At 38.4% G+C, this 23,051-nt stretch overlaps 1 long non-coding RNA gene and 1 other non-coding gene across 2 annotated transcripts in view; both read left to right on the top strand.

Annotated features, from left to right (window-relative positions):
- Nucleotides 1-11,825: 11,825 nt before the first annotated feature.
- On the top strand, nucleotides 11,826-11,969 carry LOC120095740 (small nucleolar RNA SNORA48). The gene has a single exon (XR_005491533.1). It is a non-coding gene; the product is annotated as a small nucleolar RNA SNORA48 (small nucleolar RNA).
- A 9,012-nt stretch (nucleotides 11,970-20,981) lies between these two features.
- Nucleotides 20,982-23,051, top strand: part of LOC134481128 (uncharacterized) — a 73,778-nt gene continuing 71,708 nt past the window's right edge. The window contains exon 1 of the long non-coding RNA XR_010056350.1: nucleotides 20,982-21,141. This is a non-coding gene — a long non-coding RNA (uncharacterized LOC134481128). The remainder of the gene's footprint in view (nucleotides 21,142-23,051) is intronic.

Below are 23,051 nucleotides of genomic sequence, written 5' to 3'. Positions count from 1 at the left end.
CCTTCCACTGGTGCTCTTACTAGGATATTCATTGCTACCTATGAGGTCAGAGTTCAGGGTCAGTCCATGTATAGTCTTTAGGTAGTGGCTTAGTCCCTGGAAGCTCTGGTTGCTTGACATTGTTGTTCATATGGGGTCTTGAGTCCCTTCAACCCCTTCCAGTCCTTTCTCTTATTGATGAAACAATCTGAATCACTTACTAAAAGTCAGTATGTCTAGTTCATTGTTAATCTTTTTATGAGAAGTTAATTTTTTGAGTTTTTCCTGTTTTATCTTGTTTGTCAAGCACAATATGGAAGTTGACCTGGCATAATTCTTATGAGTTTTCAGAAAAATATTCATATATTCTTTGCAAGTGGCTCTCAGAATAACTATAATCTATGTAATTGTGTCAGTAGCAAAACAACCACACTCTTGGTATAGTTACATGTACTTAATGGTGTAGTTACCAGCATGGTGAGTACCATATGACTGCCTCGGTGGACCCAAATACTTTCAAACATTAATGAGTCAGCTTTTATCAATCCGCATTATATCTCCTCTATAAATCATAAACCAGGCAATTGAACAGTATTTTTTCTTTCTGGATATATTAGAATTCAGTTAGGAGACATCATAAGTTCATCTTATCTTTTGAAGCTCTGCAAACAGTGATAAAGTATATTGTGCATACTAAATGAAAGAGCCCTAAAATATAAAACCACAATTTAGTCACCATTAAATAAAATGCAGAGTCTTTCTCAACCATATGAATATTAGGAATAAATAATTTATTCCATTTTGGTTATTATATCACAGTATTATATTACATTTAATTTATTATACATGACACATTTCCATATATTTTGAGATTTCATTATATTCATGTTTTCACTTATAACTTTTAAACACAACTTATGCATTGGCAAATTAGTAACTTTTAATAAGGACTTTTTTGAACCCTTTGAATTGGATATTTTTCATTATTTCAAAATCACTTGATAGTTGTGTTTATAAACCTGAAGCCTCAGCATGCTGTTATAGTAAACGGACTAGACTGATTTATATCCATCTCCTTCTAAACTACTGAATATCATATTAAAATAGGGAACACAAATTATTCATTTGAAACTAAAATATATTACATTTTTAAGATAGTTGATAGTCTATTGTTTCCAATGATGCAACAATTGACTGAGTAATTTATAGACTATTTGTATTATCTAACTCACATTTATAAATACTGTGACAGTTATAAGTCAGTGACCTGTGGTAAAGGTTCATTGTTCTATATGTGGCAGAAGAAAGACAGAAAGAAAATAACTTTTTCTCTTTCTGTTTCTTAATCAGGAGGACCCCTGAGAGATAATGGCACTAATTCATTCATGAGAGAAAAATGCTGCTAGCTTAATTTCCTACTAAAAGCCCCTCAGGCATACATTGTTACAATGATAATTCCATTTCAACATGGGTTTTGAAGAAAATTAAAAGCATAATACAAATTTTAGGTTACGTCTTAAGAGAAAAAATTACAGTAAATTCTCTAATGTATATTCTTATTATAACAAATAAATAGCTGTTCATTCATATTTATTTATATTTATTAGCATTAGGTCTTAGTCTCTGAGCAATGTGAGAAACTGTCATATAATTTCTGTTACCTATGCTCAACACATTTAAATTATAAAGAAAGGTAATAAGTCTTCCAATTATTGACTATTAAATGATATAATTATATATATATATATATATGAATCTATGTATGTTTTATGATGAGAAATACATTATAAAATAGATCATTTTCTAGTAAATAAACTGTCCTCACATCTAGCTCTTTTGATTTCTCCTCTGGAGGTAAACGTATTTTCTACTTAATGAGATATAATTATACTATCTGTAGTTCAGGATGTTCAGATTTAGAAGATAATCATCTTTCTTTCTTTCTTTCTTTCTTTCTTTCTTTCTTTCTTTCTTTCTTTTAAGTTTTACTTAAAGATATTTATTAAATCATTTTATTTACATTCCAAATGTTGCCTGCTTCCCAAAGTTCCCCATCCGTCCTCCAGTTCTTCTCCACATCCCCTGAGAGGGTGCTCCCCCATCCGCCAACCCACCCCACCTCACCCCCACCAGCATCCCTCTCCCCTGGGGCATCACATTACCACAGGATTAAGCCCATCCTCTCCAACTGAGGCCATACAAAGGATCCCTCTGCTACCTATGTACCCAGCGCTAGGAGCCAGCCCATGAGTGCTCCTTAGTTTTTGGCTTACCCCTGGGTCCTCTGAGGGTATTACAGTCAACCATTAGACTGAGGTCGGGGACAATATGGAAGAGTGAGAGGAAGGACTGAAGGGATGGTAAGTCCATAGAAAGAGCAAAAGTGTCAACTAACCGAGAACCCACAGAGAATAATCATGTTTTAAAATCTACTCTTTGACATTTATTGAAAATTGACCTTTTTCAAGCAATATATTCTGATTATAATTTATGCTTTTCTAACTCCTCCAAGATTCTCCCTACTTGTCCATGCACCCAAAATCAATACCTTTTCTTGATCCTTCTCATTAGAAAACAATGAAATATCTACAAGAAAAAATTAAAACTAAAAAGAAAGATAATAACAAAGTAAAATAAAAAAAATATTAAGAGGACAAAACAAGCAAATGAAGAACAACAACAACAAAAAAATACCCACAGAAAAGAAACAAGAAACAAATATAAAATGCCATCTGAGCAGTTTCAGACATGGATTTTTATCTAATGGAGTGGACATTAAGTCCAATTACATTGTAGTTGGTTACATCCAAAACTTTTATGTCCCTATTGCTCTATTGTAGAGTAAGGGTTTTTTTGTGGGTTGGGGTTTATGTTTCTCATTTAGTAGTACACAAAGAAGCTTCTACTTACCAAAAACATTTTTCAATAGGGGGAAAGACTTAGATGTTTCCAGCTCAATGCCCTCCTGTTCAATGCATCATGTAGATTTCAGCAATTGACCCTTACTCTCAGTTTGTGGAGGGCAATAGTCTCAATTGTTGGTTTCTATGAATCCCCTAGACCAACAACACAATATGGGAGGTTTTATTTAATGGCAAGAGATATCTGGCTGGGGCTACGTCTCCCCACTAAGTTCAGTAGAATAGCTTCCAGAAACATTTAAAACAGATTGCCATTCTACTCTGGCCAACTAATTTAATTGGTTCTTACATACTTCATTTTTATAAATGTGCTATTTTTTCTCTTCTAATTCCTCTATTAATATTGTTTTGCATATAAATACAAAGCACAAAATCATAATGTATGATACATTATCCACTTTTACAGAAATATATTTAATCACATAATTTATATTATTAATATTTACTGCTGAGTACCCACATTTAATAGCAATAGTTTTTGTTTTCTGTCTTTTTCTCCTATTTAATGTTATTTCTCTTAAATGTTAAATTGCCTTATTTTGAGTCCTCTGTGTTGTCTTATTTTTCAGATTTAAAAAATATTATGGAGAGTCTCTCACCTTCATACTCTCAGTAGTCCAAGGAAGGGACCGTAGATGAAATGCCTTAAAGTGGGGAGAGAGAACATGTTGAGCCCAGCTCAAGCAGAAAGACAGGGCATGGAGTGAGAGAAGGAGTTGCCATGGGCAGAAATGGAAATAGAGAAGAGCCTGAGGAAAATTAGGTCAAACAACAGGCACAAAATGGGATCTAGCTCAAGGGGAGATCCCAAGGTCTGAAACCATTACTGAGGCTATGGAGTGCTCATAAAAAAAGGGACCTATCACGAATGCCCTTTAAAAGACCCAACAAGCAGGTGAAAGACTCAGATGCAAATATTTGCACCCAACCAATGTACAGAAGTTGCTGAACTGTGGTGGAATTAGGAAAAAGCTGAAAAAAGCTGAGAAGAAGGGAAATCCTGTAGGAGGACCAGCAGTCTCAATTAACCTGGACCTCAGAGATCTCTCAGACACTGGACCACCAATCAGGCACCATACACCAGCTGATACGACGACCCCAACACATATACAGCAGAGGACTACTCGATTTGGGTTCAGCCAGAGAAGATGCTCCTAATTTTCAAGAGACTGGAGTCCCCAGTGAGTGGTTAGGTCTGGTGGGGTAGGGTGTGGGGGTGGGGGTGGGGGTGGGAATGAGGTGTGGGGGTTGGGGACATCCTCATGGAGACAAGGGAGTAGGTATGAGATGTGGAACAGTCAGAGGGTAGAGAAGGAGGGGTAAAAATCTGGACTGTAAAGAAAAAGATTAAATAAAATTAAAACAATGGGGTATTACATATATGCTTCTAATATATTTTGATAAAGTACACTACTCATTGGATCCTCTCCAATTCCCCCTGTCACCTCACTCTATCATTCCCAACTTCATGTGATCTACAAAACATAACAAACAAACCAACAAACAACCATTAGACCTTTTGAGTTCTCCCTGAATACATATTACTGTATGACTTACTAATTGAACATGGGTGGGCTCTCCGGGATTCATCTTTTAGAAAATAAAATGATTCTTTCTTCCCTCAACAAACATCCTTGACAATAAGTCCTCAGCTTGGGTGCAGTTTCATTAGTCATTTTGCTCTCCTTCTTGTCTGCCTTGCTCTTAAATGTCCTCTGCATTCAGAAACAGTTTTGAGTTTATGTGTGAAATGATTCTATCATGTCTTAAATATAGTGTTTTACTACCAAAAATACTTACCTTTAAATCTTGTAATATTTTCACTTTCTCTTCTGTAGCAATTCCTGATCTTTGGGGATCAGGAATGTTATATGACTGCCTAATTTAGAGCAGAATACCCCTAGTGTCTTTCTTACTGGCTATGCATTTACTAGGTGTGAATTTCTTTATTAATGATAAGCTAATGAAGAATTAAGATTCTCTGATGATTGAGTGATTCAAAAATCTGTGTGTGTGTGTGTGTGTGTGTGTGTGTGTGTGTGTGTGCACATGAACTCATTAAGGGACCATTACATACAAAGTCTATTTAAAAAAATAATAGTAGGTTTGTATGTGTGTGTGTGTGTGTGTGTGCGCGTGCACACATGTGTGTGTAATTTTCTCCAGTTGAGAATATTTAAAATCTACTATCTATCAATTTACTGGTAACAGTTTAGAAATAGGAAATATGTTCTGTATATGACATCTTGTAAAATTTCTTATGTATAAGGTTATCTAAAATGTCATATATACAATTAAAAATAGAAAATATATAAAGTAATAAATTTATGTCTTTTTAATTTATATCATTCCAACATTATTATATCAAAATTTCATAGTTGTATTTTACGTGTTAAGATTGTTAATAACAATTGAATACATCCTTATGAATCTTCATTGGCTAAGCTCTATTATTCACAATAATTATGGAAATGTGTGCACCACCACACCAGGCCCTGAAACTATGGTATATTTTACTAGCCAGCACTCATGAGGCCACAGTAAAAGATTCAAAGATTCAAATGCTAAGCAATTTCAGGCCTGCTTATGAAATAAAGTAACATATTTGGTGGACAGCTCAAAATGACTTACTGAATAGCAATAAATTATAAATAATAAGCAAAATTATACTCAGGACATCATATTGTCTCAACTGTAATGCCTTAAAAGTTCCTCCTAAAAAAACTATTTCCATCATGTACACTTCATTAACCTCCTATTGTCATGTCTGAAGTCATTTTTCTGCAGACTCATGACACCCACATTCAACAGGAGGAAGATTTTTATTCATTTGCTTTTGCTTATTTTGTTTTCCATGCATATGTGAGAATGTGCATTTATATGTAAATGAGTATGTAGTTGCTCACGAAAGTCTAAAGTGCTGGATCCCACTTTGGGCCTGTCCCTGGACCTTCTTTTCCTTGGCATCTCCATTTCCAGCCTTGCATTTCTTTCAGACAGGAAGAATTATGGAGTCAGAATTTTGACTGTGGGATAGCAACCTCATCCTTCACTTGATGACCTGTCTTTCTGCTGGAGATAGGCTCAACAAGTTCCCTCCCCACTCTATGACATTTAATCTAGCCCCCTCCCACCTTGAGTCCTCAGAGTCACTGGCTTTCCAGGTCTCCTGTACATTCTGGGGGGTCCTCTGAACCTCCTTCTGCCCGAGGTGCCTGTTTCCATTCTTTCTGCTGCTCCCACAGACTTCAGTCCTTTTCCCTACCCACTACCAGGTCATCTTCCCCTCTTCTTCAACCCCAGTCCTCTTTTGCAACTCTATCCCTCCCTTTCTCCCCTTTGTGGTTGTTTTCTTCTCCCTTCTAAGGGGAACTGAAGTATCCTCATTTGGGCCCTTCATCTTGTTGATATTTTGGCATTCTGTGGACTGTATCTAGGGTATTCTGTTGAATTTTTTTAGCTACTATCCAATTATTAGTGAGAACATATCATGCATGTCCTTTTGGGTCTATGTTACCTCACTTGGGATGATATTTTGTAGTTCCATCTATTTGTCTGAAAAACTCAGGATATCTTAATAGATGAATAGTATTCCATTGTGTAAATGAACCAAATTTTTTTAATCTATTCTTCTATCGTGGGACATCTGGGTTGTTTCCAGCTTCTGGCTATCACAAATAAGGCTGCCGTGAACATAGTGGTGCATGTGGCCCTGTGGCGTGGTGGTTCGTCTTTTGGGTGTATCCCCAAGAGTGGTATTTCTAGTTCTGTAGGTAGATCGATTTTCAGTCTTCTGAAGAACCTCCAAATTGATTTCCAGAGTGGTTGGTACCAGTTTGCAATCCCACCAGCAATGGAGCTTTCCACTTTCTCCACATTCTCTCCAAAATGTATTGTCACCTGAGATTTTGAAGTATTGTGGATCTCAGCAGCATTTTGATCTTCATTTCTCTGATCACTAAGTACTTTGAAGATTTCTTTAGATGCTTCCCAGCCATTGGAGAATCCTCTGTTACGAATTCGTGGTTTAGTTCTATACCCCATTTTTTTGATTGGGTTGTTTGTTTGTTTTGTTTTTTTTTCATCTTTATTCACTTGAGTATTTCTTATTTACATTTCGATTGTTATTCCCTTTCCTGGTTTCCGGGCCAACATCCCCCTAACCCCTCCCCCTCCCCTTCTACATAGGTGTTCCCCTCCCCATCCTCCCCCCATTACTGTCCTCCCCCCAACAATCACATTCACTGGGGGTTCAGTTTTGGCAGGACCCAGGGCTTCCCCTTCCACTGGTGCTCTTACTAGGCTATTTATTGCTACCTATGAGGTCAGAGTCCAGGGTCAGTCCATGTATAGTCTTTGGGTAGTGGCTTAGTCCCTGGAAGCTCTGGTTGGTTGGCATTGTTGTTCATATGGGGTCTTGAGCCCCTTCAAGCTCTTTCAGTCCTTTCTCTGACTCCTTCAACGGGGGTTCCGTTCTCAGTTCAGTGGTTTAATGATGGCACTCGCCTATGTATTTGCTGTATTCTGGCTGATGAGGTCCAGGCGGGTAGGAGGTTCATACCAAATGCTCTGAGCGCAGTCAATCCTCTGGTATGCTTCACGATATCTCATTCTTTTTATTGGACATTTTATGTATTTACATTTCAAATGTTATCCTGTTTCCCTGTGCCCCCCTCTCCCATCCCTCCTCTCCCTGCTTCTATGAGGATGCTCTCACTCCCACCTTACTGCTGTGACAATCCCCAACAGTGGGGAAAGGAGCCTTCTCAGTACCAAGGGCTTCTCCTCCTATTGATGCCAGACAATGTCATCTTCTGCTACATATGCAGCTGCAGCTATAGGTCTTCCAGGTGTACTCTTTGGTTGGTGGTTTAGTTCCTGGGAGCTCTAGGACTTCTGTTTGGTTGATGTTGTTGTTCTTCCTATCGCGTTGCAAACCCCTTTGTAGAGGGCCGCAATAACATTTGCCACCACTAGATGGCGCTGGCTTCCACTGCGCCCCACGTGGAAGGCCAGGATAGCCTCCGCCATTACAAGATGGCGCCAGCCTTTACTGCGCCAGCTGGCCCCCTTTCAGGAAGTTAACTGTGCGCATGTGCAAGAGTGCCTTCGTGCCAGGTCTTTGCCCACTCAGGTGTGGGTGCGCCGCACTAGGGTTTTATAAGCGCGCCATGTTGGCGCAGCAGGGCTTTTCCTCTTCTAAGATTAATAAAGTTGATCACAGTAAGAATTTCTAAATGTCCGCATGCTTCTTGCCGGCAGAAATTCGCGCGCGGGACACCCCTTCAGTTCCTTCAGTCCTTTCTCTAACTCCTCCACTGGGGTCCCCATGCTCAATCAGATGGTTAGCTGCAAGCATCCTCATCTGTAGCAGTAAGGCTCTGGCAGAGCCTCTCAAGAGAAATTCATATCAGGCTCCTGTAAGCAAGCACTTTTTGGCATCAGCAATAGTGACTGGGTTTAGTGGCTGCATATAGGATGGATCCCAGGTGTAGCAGTCTCTGGGTGGCTTTTCCTTCAGTCTCGGCTCCATATTGTGTCCGTATATTTTCTTTGCACAGGAGCAATTCTGGGTTAAAATTTTGAGAAGGGTGAGGCGTTCCATCGCTCAAACGGGGACCTTGCCTAACCTCTGAATATGGTCCCTACAGGTTCTCTCTCCCCTTTGTTATGCATTTCAGATAATTTTACTCTTAATACATGGGCAATACATATTAAAAGCAAGAATCAGCTCTGTGTGTATATGAGTATATGTCTATGTGTGCATGTCCAGATGCATAAATCTATGCTCTAAAACATGAAGGCATATTTTTCAAGAACAAGGAATTAATTGTTATATACAGTAATCAATTTATATTTTCTCACTATTTATATTGTGGTGGATTGAATGAAAATGCCCCACCCATTTAGGATTTTTGGGATTCTCACTATTAGGAACCATGGCCTTGTTTGAATTCTTGTGGTTTTGTTGTAAGAAATGTGTCTCTGGAGGTGTGCTTTAAGGCCTCATATGCTCAAGCCAGGCCCAGTGCCACACTGCCTACCTGCTGTCTGCCTATCTAGATTATAGAAATCTTAGCTACTTCTACAACAACATATCTGCCTACTGTTGCTATACTCATGGTTATTATAACAATGGACTATACATATGAACTGTAATCCAGCAGTAATTAGCTGCTTTTCTTTATAAGTCAGGTATTCTCTTCACAGCAATACAAACCCTGTCTACGATATATATGGATTTAATTCTTAACAGATTTCCAAGAACTAATATTATTTTAAGCTATCATATCAAAAAGGTAAGGTTTTTTGTTTGTTTAATTTTGAAAATATTGAAAGGTTTTAAAACAGAGTAATAAATCTTTTTACTATGTATGGTTAGCTGTGTTTTCTTTCTTTTCATTTCCTATTTTTAAGACAGGGTGTAATTTTTTGGGCTGAGTAGGTTCAAACTGAAAATGCTTATACCAACCCTAAATTCTAGTATTACAGGCGTTTACCACCATGACTGGCTCACAGACATCAACTCACAACTTGCTAAAACTTATCCTATCAACATCCTACCTGCATGAAGGCAAGGGAGGTTTCAAACGGATGGAGGTCATCATTTATTTAGAAGGGAAACAGATTTTTTATTTTAAACTATTAAAACTGTAAGGCTATATTTTTTTTGTCTAGTTCATAGTCTGGTATAAAATTATTCTACTCATTAGGGAAATGTCACCAAGGGAGAAAAACTGTAATATACAAAGAATTACATAAGTGTGAGGTAAGACATTTGCTTGAGAGTTGGGTTAAATAATGCTTAGAATAAAGAAAGAAAAAAAGGGGACAGCCAAATGGCATAAAACATATGACATTATATAAAATTACATAACGTGGTCAAGGAGAACAGCTGGAATAAAACTTCAAAAACTGTTGCATTGATTTAAGCATAACTAGAAAGAAACGATGCTTCTTGTAATGTATGGAAAAATCCTGCTAATGAAATATTTATGAAAAATGAAAAATAATAAACTTGCATTGAGCAGTAACCATTGGGAAGCAAAGCATAATGAAGGCACTGATCTTCAAATAAATGATCTGGTACAAATCTAAACACAGAAGTTACTGCACAGAACATGATCATAAACAAGTTCTCTCACTCCTTTTCATGAAAACCTCTGATCAATAAATAGTACACGGAGTTTTAATAATATGTTTAGGCATGATTCCGATTTGTAACCCTAGAACACAGCAATGGAGGAGATTTAGAATTGCATTTATGAGTTCAAAACAAAATGACAAATAAACACATTGTCTCAAATTTACACAAATTTGTGCAGAAAATGTAAAGGTCCAAAGGAGAACTGTTTTATTTAGTGCAGGAAAATGTATTAAATATTAACAGTGATAGAGAGATAAAAATCACAGGATGAAAATATTAATTTCTTCTTCCCACTGTAACATAAAATGAACACGATTTTATTTATTATTTCGCTGGGATAAAGATTGCTATATTGCACTTTGCTCATTAAATTTATGTTTTAATGACTTTTGTTTCTTCTAGAAACCCTTGATCATGAAGTACAGTGGCCAATGAGAATTTTCATTTATTTATTTATTTATTTATTTATTTATTTATTTATTTACTTACTTACTTTAGCTTTTAGTGCTCATATACATTTTTTTCTTCAAAGTCAATCAAACCATCTGTTTTGAACATTAGTAATCTTGTCCTCTGATTCTAACTACTTCTGAATACTTCTTGTTATGACCATGCTGATTACTTCAAGTCTGCTAAGTGATATGATAATTTTCCTTATTCTTATTCTTAAATTTACCATACTTTCAAAGATTCTCTTCTGTCATTTATTCATTTGAGATAATTTGTATATGTTTAATTCAAAGATATTTATTTTCAAGCTACCATAGAGATATGCGTATGTACTGTATAAACAATATATAAAATGGTTACAATTGATATGAACATATCTGTGTATGTCAATTCTTATGTTCCTACTTAATAGAAATGAAAGTCACCCATGATTTATTTTTATTACGTTACTTGGCCATCTTAATCAACCTGACTCTTTCAGAAATATAACAAACATAATTTCAATATTAAAATTAAGTTAAAAATTGGCAGAAGTGCATGCATACATTTTATAAGAAGATAATGATAATTTGATATACAATTTCAAGACACTTTTTAATATTTGTTATTTTCAGACAACGGAGATAAATAAATTTTAATTCACTTAAAAATTTAAGGGCATGAATTACTAGGATTAAAGCATACAGCACAATGGAAAAATTGAATTTTTTTCCATAATCACTACTAATGAATTCTTAAAGTCCACAGAGAACAAAATGGAGAACAGTCCATAGGGAATGGACCCCGGGGAAATCATCTGGGAGATCAATTGCCTAGCTGATGAGGGCTTGAGTTCAGCATCGGAAGACAAAGAAGACCTAACCAGATCTCTGGCTGCTACTCTTTTATTGTCATATATTTTAATAGGGTTTAAGCATGCTTATATTAATCATATCCAAGTTTAGAAATAGGCTGTACCAATTCTTTAAAAGAACAATGTGTGAGAAGTTCTGGTAAAAGAAGGAAGCTTTCAAATAAAACATCATGACTGTAACTTTTGCGACTACTTTGATATGCATATGCATATTGATGAACGCTACAAAAGTAGCAACATTTACAGCCCGAAGTACCGAGTAATATAAATTTAGCTCGAATGGGTGCGTAGAGGGTAACAGTGCTGAGGATTGTCCATGTATCTGATTGCATGTGCATGCACATATTACCTATGATCTGGGCAGCTGTAGCAGTTGAATCCTGAACTTTTCACTTCTTACGTTCCAATGGCTAACCATATTCTCAAGGACCTGATTTACATAAAAGCAAACTAGTGACATTAGAATACTACACCAGACCCCTGACAATGGGCAAAAAGACACGTTGTCGGTCGTGCTATTCTTTTATCAGTCAGGGGCAGACACAATGGCAGTCCTTTGTTAATCCTATTTTGATGCCTGGCTTGGTGGCCAAAACTCTCTTATGTCTAGGACTCATAATAATCAAATCCAGTCAAGTCCAGATAGCACAGCATGAGAGGAGGAAGACAGAGTAAGATGGAGCACCCTGCCACCCACAGAACCGACCTCCAGAGTCAGGCCACAGATACCTGCATGCCGCCACACCTATGGTACAAATAGAGGATGTCACTCAGGGGCTTGCAAGCCATGTGGCCAGCCTACAGTGGGAGCTACTGCAATGTATGGAAATATGGTAGATAGATGGGAGAGAATGAGAATAGGGCAGCTTGAGCATTATCAAGAAAGACGGAACTACTGGGAGGGGCCAATCTCTGCACCCGGGGCCATGGCAAGGTCTCAGCCAAAGTTACTGCTGATGGCCATGCCGGAGTATGTGGATACACAGTGGCAGGAGTCAGCGTTGATGTCAATGGCTCGTATTACCGTTAGAAATGATGGAGATGGCCTAGGCATCCACCGGGGACCGTGTGAATGTCCAGGGTTTATGCATAACTGGCTCTACCTGTCACTGGATGTGACTTTCAGAATAGCTGTCACCAGCAGCAGCACTTTTGATAACAGGCCCTGTGTCTCACTTAGGCAACACAGTAGACATGGTACTAGTGACAGGGATATCGTGTGCCAGGGAGAGGGCAAGGGCACAGAAGAGTTGGTCCCACCATGAGTCTGCTTGTGAGGTGACATGGGTGTCGGGGTTATGTCCTCCCTGTCCTCTTTGCCCTCTGCAGTAGTCTGTAGCAGCCTGGAGAGCTTACCTTAGGGTCTTGAGAAGCAAAGAGCCAATCCTGCTGCCTCATTGGCTGTAGCACTTAGGAGAGTAGGTTCTGTAACCTTGCCTTGGAAATAATGAGAGCTGGTCCGAACAAGGAAGGCACAGCTGAGCCAGCTTTTAGCCAGCAAGTCAACATGTATAGACAGAGATCAATAAAAAGTTAAAAAAAATACTATGCCAGTCCCTTTTTTTTTTCTGGTGTTGGAAATGCCAATATAAATCCTCCAAATTGAGTCTGAAGTCCAAGGAGAGCATTAAAGTGAGTTTCATTGCTGCACTAAAACAATAATCAAAACCAACATGCGGCAGGGAAGAGTTTAATTGGCTTACAGATAACAGTGTATCATCTAGTGACTGACAGCAGGCTCCTAAACTGTGGAGGAAGACTGCTCAGCTTATTACATAACTCAGGGTCACCTGCTGAAGGTTGACCCTGCCCACAGTGCGCTGGGTCATGCTGCACCAATTAGTAATCAAGAAATACTCCTTTAATCTTAGCACTTGGAAGGCAGAGGCAGGGAGATCCATGAGTTGAAGGCCATCTTGGTCTTTAAAACAAGTTCCAAGGCTGCCAGGGCTACTCAGATAAATCCTTTCCTGAAAAAAAAATGTAAGAAATAGTCCATACCCATAACCTCATGCAAATTTTATGAGAGATATTCCTCAATTGAAGTTCCCTCTTCCTTAGGTACTCTAGTTTGTCAAAAACTCACAGCAGCTAACCATCACTGGCCACCAAGAAGGTAAGGGGAACGTATGCAATGGATAGAAATACACCATCTGTTTAGAGATTCTGAATAAATTAACACAAGTTTAGTGATGGAAGTCATTACAAATTTATTAGTCTTCCTGAACTAGTTTCTGAAAGGCAACATACGATTTTCTATGACAAAACATGGATGTTAGTAAGTCTGATTTTTTTTTCCTACAGGCCCTGACCATAGAACATGTTTCTCTGCATCGTTCAACTTCTAGACTCTATTTCTGTTTCTTTGTGGATTATTTTCACTTAAAAATGCTTCATAATACAAGCTTTGCAAACTCTCTGATTTCTTGTGAATCCTTTCTTGTGAATTCTACAACTATTTTAAAGAAAGGTTTTAAAACTCCATTTGTTCAGGTATTTCTTTGTGTTTTACTGTAAAGTTGAAAAAAGAAAGCTCATGAGTTCCAAAAATCAACATAGTACAGTGTTGTAAAAATATAGAAAATAATAAGTTGTCTTTTATCCACTACTAGGTCCGGCACCTCAATGTCCCAAGATATCTGGTAGATATCATTTTTTCCTCTCTCTTTATTAAATTGGGTATTTCTTATTTACATTTCAATTGTTATTACCTTTCCCAGTTTCCAGGGAAACGTCCCCTAGCCCCTCCCAATCCCCTACTATATGAGTGTTGCCTTCCCAATCCTCCCCCCATTATCACCCTCTCCCCAACAATCACATTCACTGGCAGTTCAGTCTTGGAAGAAACAAGGGCTTCCCCTTCCACTGGTGCTCTTACTAGGCTACTCATTGCTACCTATGAGGTTGGAGCCCAGGGTCAGTCCATGTATAGTCTTTGGATAGTGGCTTAGTCCCTGGAAGCTCTGGTTGGTTGGCATTGTTGTTCATATGGGATCTCAAGCTCCTTCAAGCACTTTCAGTCCTTTCTCTGATGCCTTCTATGGGGGTCCTTTTCTCAGTTCAGTGGTTTGCTGCTGTCATTCACCTATGTATCTGCCATATTCTGGCTATGTCTCTCCAATGAGATCTACATCCAGTACCTGTCAGACTGCACTTCTTTGCTTCATCCATCTTATCTAGTTTGGTGGCTGTATGTGATGGGCCACGTGTGGGGCAGTCTCTGAATGGGTGTTCCTTCAGCCTCTGCTCTAAACTTTGCCTCCATATTCCATACCAAGGGTATTCTTGTTCCCCTTTTAAAGAAGGAGTGAGGCATTCACATTTTGGTAATTCTTCTTGAGCTTCAAGTGTTCAGTGCATTTAGGGTAATTCAAGCATTTGGGCTAATAGCCACTTATCAATGAATGCACACCATGTGTGTTTTTCTGTGATTGTGTTACCTCACTCAGGATGACATTTTTGAGTTCCATCCATTTGCCTATGAATTTCACATAGTCATTATTTTTGATAGCTGAGTAGTATTCCATTGAGTAGATATACCACATTTTCTGTATCCATTCCTCTGTTGAAGGGCATCTGGGTTATTCCCAGCTTCTGGCTATTATAAATAAGGCTGCTATGAACATAGTGGAGCACATGTCTTTGTTATATGTTGGGCATTTTTTGGGTATAAGCCCAAGTGAGGTATAGCTGGGTCCTCAGATAGTTCAATGTCCAATTTTCTGAGGCACCTCAAGACTGATTTCCAGAATGGTTGTTCCAGTCTACAATTCCACCAACAATGGAGGAATGTTCCTCTTTCTCCACATCCTCGCCAGCATTTGATGTCACCTGAGTTTTTTTTTTTTTTATCTTAGCCATTCTCACTGGTGTCAGGTGAAATCTCAGGGTTGTTTTGATTTGCATTTCCCTTATGACTAAAGATGTTGAACATTTCTTTAGATGTTTCTCAGCCATTCGGCATTCCTCAGCTGTGAATTCTTTGTTTAGCTCTGAACCACAGTTTTCAATAGGGTTATTTGCCTCCCTGCAATCTAACCTCGTGAGTGCTTTGTATATTTTGGATATAAGCCCTCTATCAGTTGTATGATTGGTAAACGTCTTTTCCCAATCTGTTGGTTGACATTTTGTCCTAACTACAGTGTCCTTTGCCTTACAGAAGTTTTGCAATTTTGTGAGATCCCATTTGTTGATTCTGGATCTTAGAGCATAAGCCATTGGTGTTTTGTTGAGGAAACAGTGCTTATATGTTCGAGATTCATCCCCAATTTTTCATCTATTAGTTTGAGTGTATCTGGTTTGTTGTGGAGGTCCTTGATCCACTTGGACTTAAGTTTTGTAAAGGGTGATAAGCATAGATCGATCTGCATTCTTCTACATGTTGACCTCCATTTGAACTAGCACCATTTGCTGAAAATGCTATCGTTTTTCCATTAAATGGTTTTGGCTCCTTTGTCAAAAGTCAAGTGACCATAGGTGTGTGGGTTAATTTCTTGGTTTTCAATTCTATTTCACTGGTCTATCTCTCTGTCTCTGTACCAATACCACACAGTTTTAAAACTATTGCTCTGTAATACTGCTTGAGTTCAGGGATAGTGATTCCCCCTGAAGTCCTTTTATTGTTGAGGATAGTTTTAGCTATCCTGGGTTTTTTGTTATTCCAGATGAATTTGCAAATTGTTTTGTCCAACTCTCGGAAGAATTGGGTTGGAATTTTGATGGGGATTGCATTGAATCTGTAGATCACTTTTGGTAAAATGGCCATTTTTTTCTATATTAATCCTCCCAATCCACGAGCATGGGAGATCTTTCCATCTTCAGAGATCTTCAATTTCTTCAGAGGATTAAAGGTCTCATCATACAGATCTTTTACTTGCTTTGTTAAAGTCACACCGAGGTATTTTAAATTATCTGGGACTATTATCAAGGGTGTGATTTCACGAATTTCTTTCTCTGCTTGTTTCTCTTTTGTGTAGAGGAAGGCTACTGATTTATTTGAGTTAATTTTATACCCAGCCACTTTGCTGAAGGTGTTTATCAGGCTTGGTATTTCTCTGATGGAACTTTAGGGATCACTTAAATATACAATAATATCATATGCAAATAGTGATATTTTGTTATCTAACTTTCAAATCTGTACCACTTCGATCTCCTTTTGTTGTCTGATTACTTGGTTGGACTTTGAGAACTATATGGAATAAGTAGGGAGAGAGTGGGCAGCCTTGTCTAGTCCCTGATTTTTGTGGGATTGCTTCAAGTTTCTCACCATTTAGTTTAATATTAGCTACTGGTTTGCTGTATATGGCTTTTACTATGCTTAGGAGTGGGCCTTGAATTCCTATCCTTTTATCATGAAGGGGTGTTGAATTTTGTCAAATGCTTTCTCAGCATTAATGAAATGATCATGTGGTTTTTATCTTTCCATTTGTTTATGTAGTGGATTACGTCTATGGTTTTCCATATATTAAACCATCCCTGCTTCCCTGGAATGAAGCAACTTGATCATAATGGATGATTGTTTTGATGTGCTCTTGGATTCGGTTTGCAAGAATTTTATTGAGTATCTTTGCGTCGATATTCATAAGGGAAATTGGTCTGAAGTTCTCTTTCTTTATTGAGTCTTTATGTGGTTTAGGTATAAGAGTAATTGTGGCTTCATAGAAGGAATTCGGTAGCACTCCATCTGTTTCAATTTTCTGGAATAGTTTGGATAGTATTGGTATGAGGTCTTCTATGAAGGTCTGATAGAATTCTGCACTGAACCCATCTGGACCTGGGATCTTTTTGGTTGGGAGATCTTTAATGACTGCGTCTATTTCTTTAGGAGTTATGTGGTTGTTTAAATGGTTTATTTGTTCTTGATTTAACTTCGGTACCTGGTATCTGTCTAGGAAATTTTCCCTTTCCTCTAGATTTTCAAGTTTTGTAGAATACAGGCTTTTGTAGTAGGATTTGATGATTTTTTGAATTCCCTCTGATTCTGTTGTTATTTCTCACTTTTCATTTCTGATTTTGTTAATTTGGACACACTCTCTGTGTCCTCTGGTTAGCCTGGCTAAGGGTTTATCTATCTTGTTGATTTTCTCCAAGAACAAGCTCTTGATTCTATTTATTCTTTGTATAGTCCTTTTTTGTTTCTTCTTGGTTGATTTTAGATCTGAGTTTGATTATTTCCTGCCTTCTACTCCTCCTGTGTGTGTTTGCTTCTTTTTGTTCTAGAGCTTTTAGGTGTTCTGTCAAGCTGCTGATATATGCTCTCTCCTGTTTCTTTCTGCAGGTACTCAGAGCTATGAGTTTTCCTCTTAGCACAGCTTTCATTGTGTCCCATAAGTTTGGGTATATTGTACCTTCATTTTCATTAAGTTCTAAGAAGTCCTTAATTACTTTCTTTATTTCTTCTTTGACCAGGTTATCATTGAGTAGAGCATTATTGAACTTCCATGTATATGTGGAAATTCTTTCCTATTGTTATGGAAGACCAGCTTTAACCCATGATGGTCTGATAGGACGCATGGGATTATTTCTATATTTCTGTATCTGTTGAGGCCTGTTTTATGACCGATTATATGGTCAATTTTGGGGAAAGTAACATGAGGTACAGAGAAGAAGGAATATCCTTTTGTTTTAGGATAGAATGTTCTGTAAATATCTGTTAAATCCATTTGGTTCATGACTTCTCTTTGTCTGTCTATGTCTCTGTTTAATTGCTGTTTCCATGATCTGTCCATTGATGAGAGTGGGGTGTTGAAATCTCCTACTATTATTGTGCGAGGTACAATGTGTGTTTTGAGCTTTAGTAAGGTTTCTTTTATGTATGTAGGTGCCTTTGTATTTGGAGCATAAATATTTAGAATTGAAAATTCATCTTTGTTGATTTTTTCTTTGATGAATATGAAGTGTCCTTTCTTATATTTTTTGTTGACTTTTGGTAGAAAATCAATTTTATTCGTTATTAGGATGGCTACTGCAGCTTGCTTCTTCCGACCATTTGCTTGGAAAGTTGTTTTCCAGCCTTTCACTCTGAGGTAGTGACTGTCTTTGTCTCTGAGTTGCGTTTCCTGTAGGCAGCAAACTGTTGGGTCTTCAGTGTGTAAGCAGTTTGGTAATTAGTGTCTTTTTATTGGGGAATTGAGTCCATTGATGTTGAGAGATATTAAGGAATAGTGATTGTTGCTTCCTGTTATATTCGTGTTTGGATGTGAGATTATGTTTGTGTGCTTGTCTTCTCTTTGTTTTGTTGCAAAATGATTTGTTTCTTGTTTTTTTAGGGTGTAGCTTGCCTCCTTGTGTTGGGCTTTACTATTTAATTTCCTTTGTAGGGCTTGATGTGTAAAAAGATATTGTGTAAATTTGGTTTTGTCATGAAATATCTTGGTTTCTCCATCTATGTCAATTGAGAGTTTTGCTGGATACAGTAACCTGGGCTGGCATTTGTGTTCTCTTAGGGTACATATGACATCTGTCCAGGATCTTCTGGCTTTCATAGTCTCTGGTGAGAAGTCTGGTTTAATTCTGATAGGTCTTCCTTTATATGTTACTTGTCCTTTTTCTCTTACTGCTTTTAATATTCTTTCTTTGTTTTTTGCATTTGTTGTTTTGACTATTATGTGATGGGAGGAGTTTCTTTTCTGGTCCAATCTATTTGGAGTTCTGTAGGTTTCTTGTATGTTTATGGGCATCTCTTTCTTTGGGTTAGGGAAGTTTTTTCTATGATTTTGTTGAAGATACTTACTGGTCCTTTGAGTTGGGAGTCTTCACTCTCTTCTATACCTATTATTCTTTTGTTTCATCTTCTCATTGTTTCCTGGATATGCTGTTTTGGGTCAGTAGCTTTTTCCGTTTTACATTAACTTTGACAGTTGCTGGGATTCCTGCGCTTGCCTCTTGCCATCACATTGTCTCTGGTGTTACCTGGTTCTGCTATTTCTGACAGTGGTTAGACCGTCCTTTTGGCCTGTGTGTCAGGAGTGCTGTAGACCTGTTTTCCTGTTCTCTTTCAGCCTGTTATGGGAACAGAGTTTTCTGCTTCCAGGAGTGTAGTCATTCCTGTCTACTGGTCCTCAAGTTCTCCTGTGGTCGTGTGTCCTGAGTCCACCAGGCATGTCACTTTGAACGGAAAAGTTGATCTTACCTCTGGTCTCAAGCCTGGAGTCACTTCTCAGAGCCGGGTTTCAGCTCTCCATGAGGGCAGCAACCAGAAGGGTCTGCCCTACCTTCCTTTGGGACCCTGTGCACAGGGGGCCCAGATGGCACTAGGCGTTTTCCTCTAGAGTCAGAAATGTGGGCAGAGAGTATTCTCCTCCGGCTTCCCAGGTGTGTCTGCCCCTTTGAAGTTTTAGCTCTCCCTCCCATGGGATTTGGATGCAGGGAGCTGTTTGACCAGGTCCCTTCAGATCTGGATAGTGTCTAGACTGCAGCCCTCTCTTCCTGTTCCCAGAGTCCCTATACACTTTCCTCTTGGGCCAGGGATATGGGCAAGTGTGAGCAGTACTGGTGTATGCTCCTGCCCTGCAGTGTCAGGAGTGCCCACCTCTCAGGGCGATTAGCTCTGTCTCCCAGGGGTTTGAGAGCAGGGAGCCATGGGCAAGTATCAGCTTTGTTCCCCCCCAGCTAGAAACCCGAAGTGCCCAGTCCAGGAGGAATTTTGCCTTTGTGTGTCCTGAGTACACCAGGTAGGTCACTCAGAGCAGAAAAAATTGGTCTTACCTCTGGTGTCGAGCCTGGGGCCGCTTCGCAGAACCAGGTTTCTGCTCTCTGTGAGGGCAGCAACCAGAAGGGCCTGGCCTGCTTTTGCTCGGGACCCTGTGCATAGGGGGGCCAGATGGCACTAGGCGTTTTCCTCTAGAGTCAGATGTGTGGACAGAGAGTAGTCTCCTCTTCCTTCCCCGGTATGTCTGCCCTCTGAAATTCTAGCTCTCCTTCCCACAGGATTTGGGTTCAGGGAGCTGTTTGACAGGGTCCCTTCAGATCAGGGCGGTGTCTGGTCCGCAGAGTTGAGTGCCCCTATCTTCCTGTTCCCAGAGTCCCTACACAGTTTCCTCTTTTGCCAGGGATGTGGGCAAGGGTGGGTAGTACTTGTGATTCTCCTGCCCTGCAGTTCTCTTAGATATGTTAATCTAGTTCTTAGATATCTTAATCTCAGGCAGCAAAGAGTCTCACCCGCTCTGCTCCATCCCATACCACACTGCCAAAGGCCTTTCTCTGAGGCTGGCAGCAATCTCTCTACCTAGAGTTCCCAAGGCAGGTTTCCATGCCAGAAACAAACATCCCAATTCTATGGTGGGCCCAGTGTCTCCAGCAGCTGCACTTTCCAACACTCAAACTGTCACATAAAATAACACACAACACAATAACCTTTGACCCAATTGATAAGATATAATTGTTCTCCTTAATATACAAAACCATATACACATCCATCCCTTAAGAACATTTATAACAACCTGTAAAGGTACAGTGTCTCCTAGCTTCTCACTCTCCACTCTTCTGTTCCTGTCTCCTCCTCTTCCTTCAAACTTTTCTCCCACCCATCCTTCTTTTTCATCCAATGACAGACCTTATTCTATCTTGTCCCTGCCTCTTCTGTGACATCATCCCACAGTACATCAATGCCAAAGCAGTGTTCTTGATTCCTGAAGACTAATCAGGAGTTGATCCAATGTAATCACACCAGAATCTTTATTCTAGCTTGTTCAAGCTTACCTCACCTCCACCCTGCAGGACAGTTCTGGTAGAGGAAAAAATACCTGAACATTCATTGAAGACAAGATATTATAGAAAGCATCAAGCGAAGGGTGAGTATCTCAAGCTTGGCAAGCTACTAACTGGAGAGCTACCATGGCCTTTAACATAACTGGCTGCTGCTGGGAGTCAAACCATAAATTTAACTTCTGACTTCTTCCTAGGTTGTTAGGCAGAGGGTGGCCATGTTGGGGGTTAACCTAAAAACACTGGATTTATTGGGGTTAGCCTAGAAACTGGATCTAGACTCAGGCTTTGTTAAGGTTAACTTGAAAACTAATGCTAGGCCCTGGCCTTGAGTTCCGACTTAGGTGAGGTTCTCTAAGATGGACTCTGATCCCAAGAATTCGGTGTGTCAGTACAAAGGAAAGTCTTCTGCCCCACGAGACACTGTACCAATCATCCTTCCCAGGGAACGAAAAGGGTGTTTATTTTCAATCACTCTTTTGGTTTTACAGTATTACTACCTGCTTTTTTATCTGATCTGTGCACTATTTCATAATATTTCACCACATTTTCATGAAACCTAGTCATTTCTTTATTTACTGAAAGTTGTAAAATGTGACTGCTATATTGAATTTCATCATGTTTTTTTACACATAAAAATTACCTAATTATATGGATCAATATTGCTATAAATTATCTGAATATTTAGAATATTATCAAAACTGATGAATAAAGCTACCTTTTGAAATTGCTTAATGAAAGAATAAATGAAACGGCTATTTACATTTCACATACATTTATTTGAATATCATTGCATATTCTCATTCCAAAAGGTACTGTGGTTACTAAGGGCAACTTTTCTAAAACTTCCTGAGGAAGGGTAGAGTAGATATTGCAGATATTGTTTATTTATTGGTTTCATTTCTATGTATGGATATTTCTTTCTTTAATGGTGCTGTATTTCTTACTACATCCTAAACCTAGAAAAGAATGTAGCATACAACATAAGCATCATACAGATACTTAAAACATAACTGACTATGGATTTGCACAAAAGTGTTTGATTAATTCTATTTTCAAATATTATTCTACCTTCCACTGTTTGTGTATGTGTATACATTGACTGGTGTTCAATAACAAAAATGAAGTCTATTTTCCCATGAAGTTTGTAGAGTACTTCCTTCTAAATATGAACTTATTTCCTTTGTCTCTAGTTTTTGTAGTCTGTGAGAAAGTGTTCTGTGTGATACATGTATGCATGTTTACGAAAGTTTTAAGTACTTAGTCTTCTCACTGTTAGCATTATTTTAAACACATTGTATTGATTTTATTTCAGGTGTTTGATACAATTTTTATATAGAAAACAGCAACAACTTTTCTGGAAAATGTATAATTTTTTTAGATTTATTTTAATTTTATATGTGTAGTTTGTATGTGAATGTAAATTTCTATAAGACTGTATGTGTTTTTGTGTGTGCACAAATATAAATACCTCTATTGACAAAGGTGAGAAGATAGCATTGTTTTCTTTTGAGCAGGATGCAGGGCACAGACAAGGGATGGGTGGGATTCCCAACCTATTAAATGGGTCTATGCATCTAAACCTATTCCTCACCAACAAGTTCACTATCTATGCAGAAAAATAAGTATGTTTACTCCACAGCATGTGAATGTGTTTGTGCTCAGTGGGCTTCTCATTTATAAGTTAGAAATGTTTTGACTGTTTTGATAAACAGGAAAATATTCATTTTCCTGAAAAACCTGTTTAAAATTAATATATTCAAATCACTACATGTTACCCTCAGGTAAAACATTATTTCTAAGCTCCTTGATTTGAAAAGCTGAAGTAGATGGTCTTACCATATAACTCTAGATTGCTTTGTTGTAATTTTAACTCCTTTTTTATGTCATGAAATTATCTGTAGAAATTATATCATCATAGAACCAGGTAGATATCTTCTGTATCTGATCATGCTTGTCAATAATGAGGATTTTGTCAATATTACACAACATACTC

The sequence above is a fragment of the Rattus norvegicus genome, chromosome 11 (genome assembly GCF_036323735.1).
Source record: "Rattus norvegicus strain BN/NHsdMcwi chromosome 11, GRCr8, whole genome shotgun sequence".
NCBI classification, from domain to species: Eukaryota; Metazoa; Chordata; class Mammalia; order Rodentia; family Muridae; genus Rattus; species Rattus norvegicus.
The sequence above is the reverse complement of the archived record's forward strand: the minus strand, read 5'-3'. Positions and strand labels throughout refer to the sequence as shown.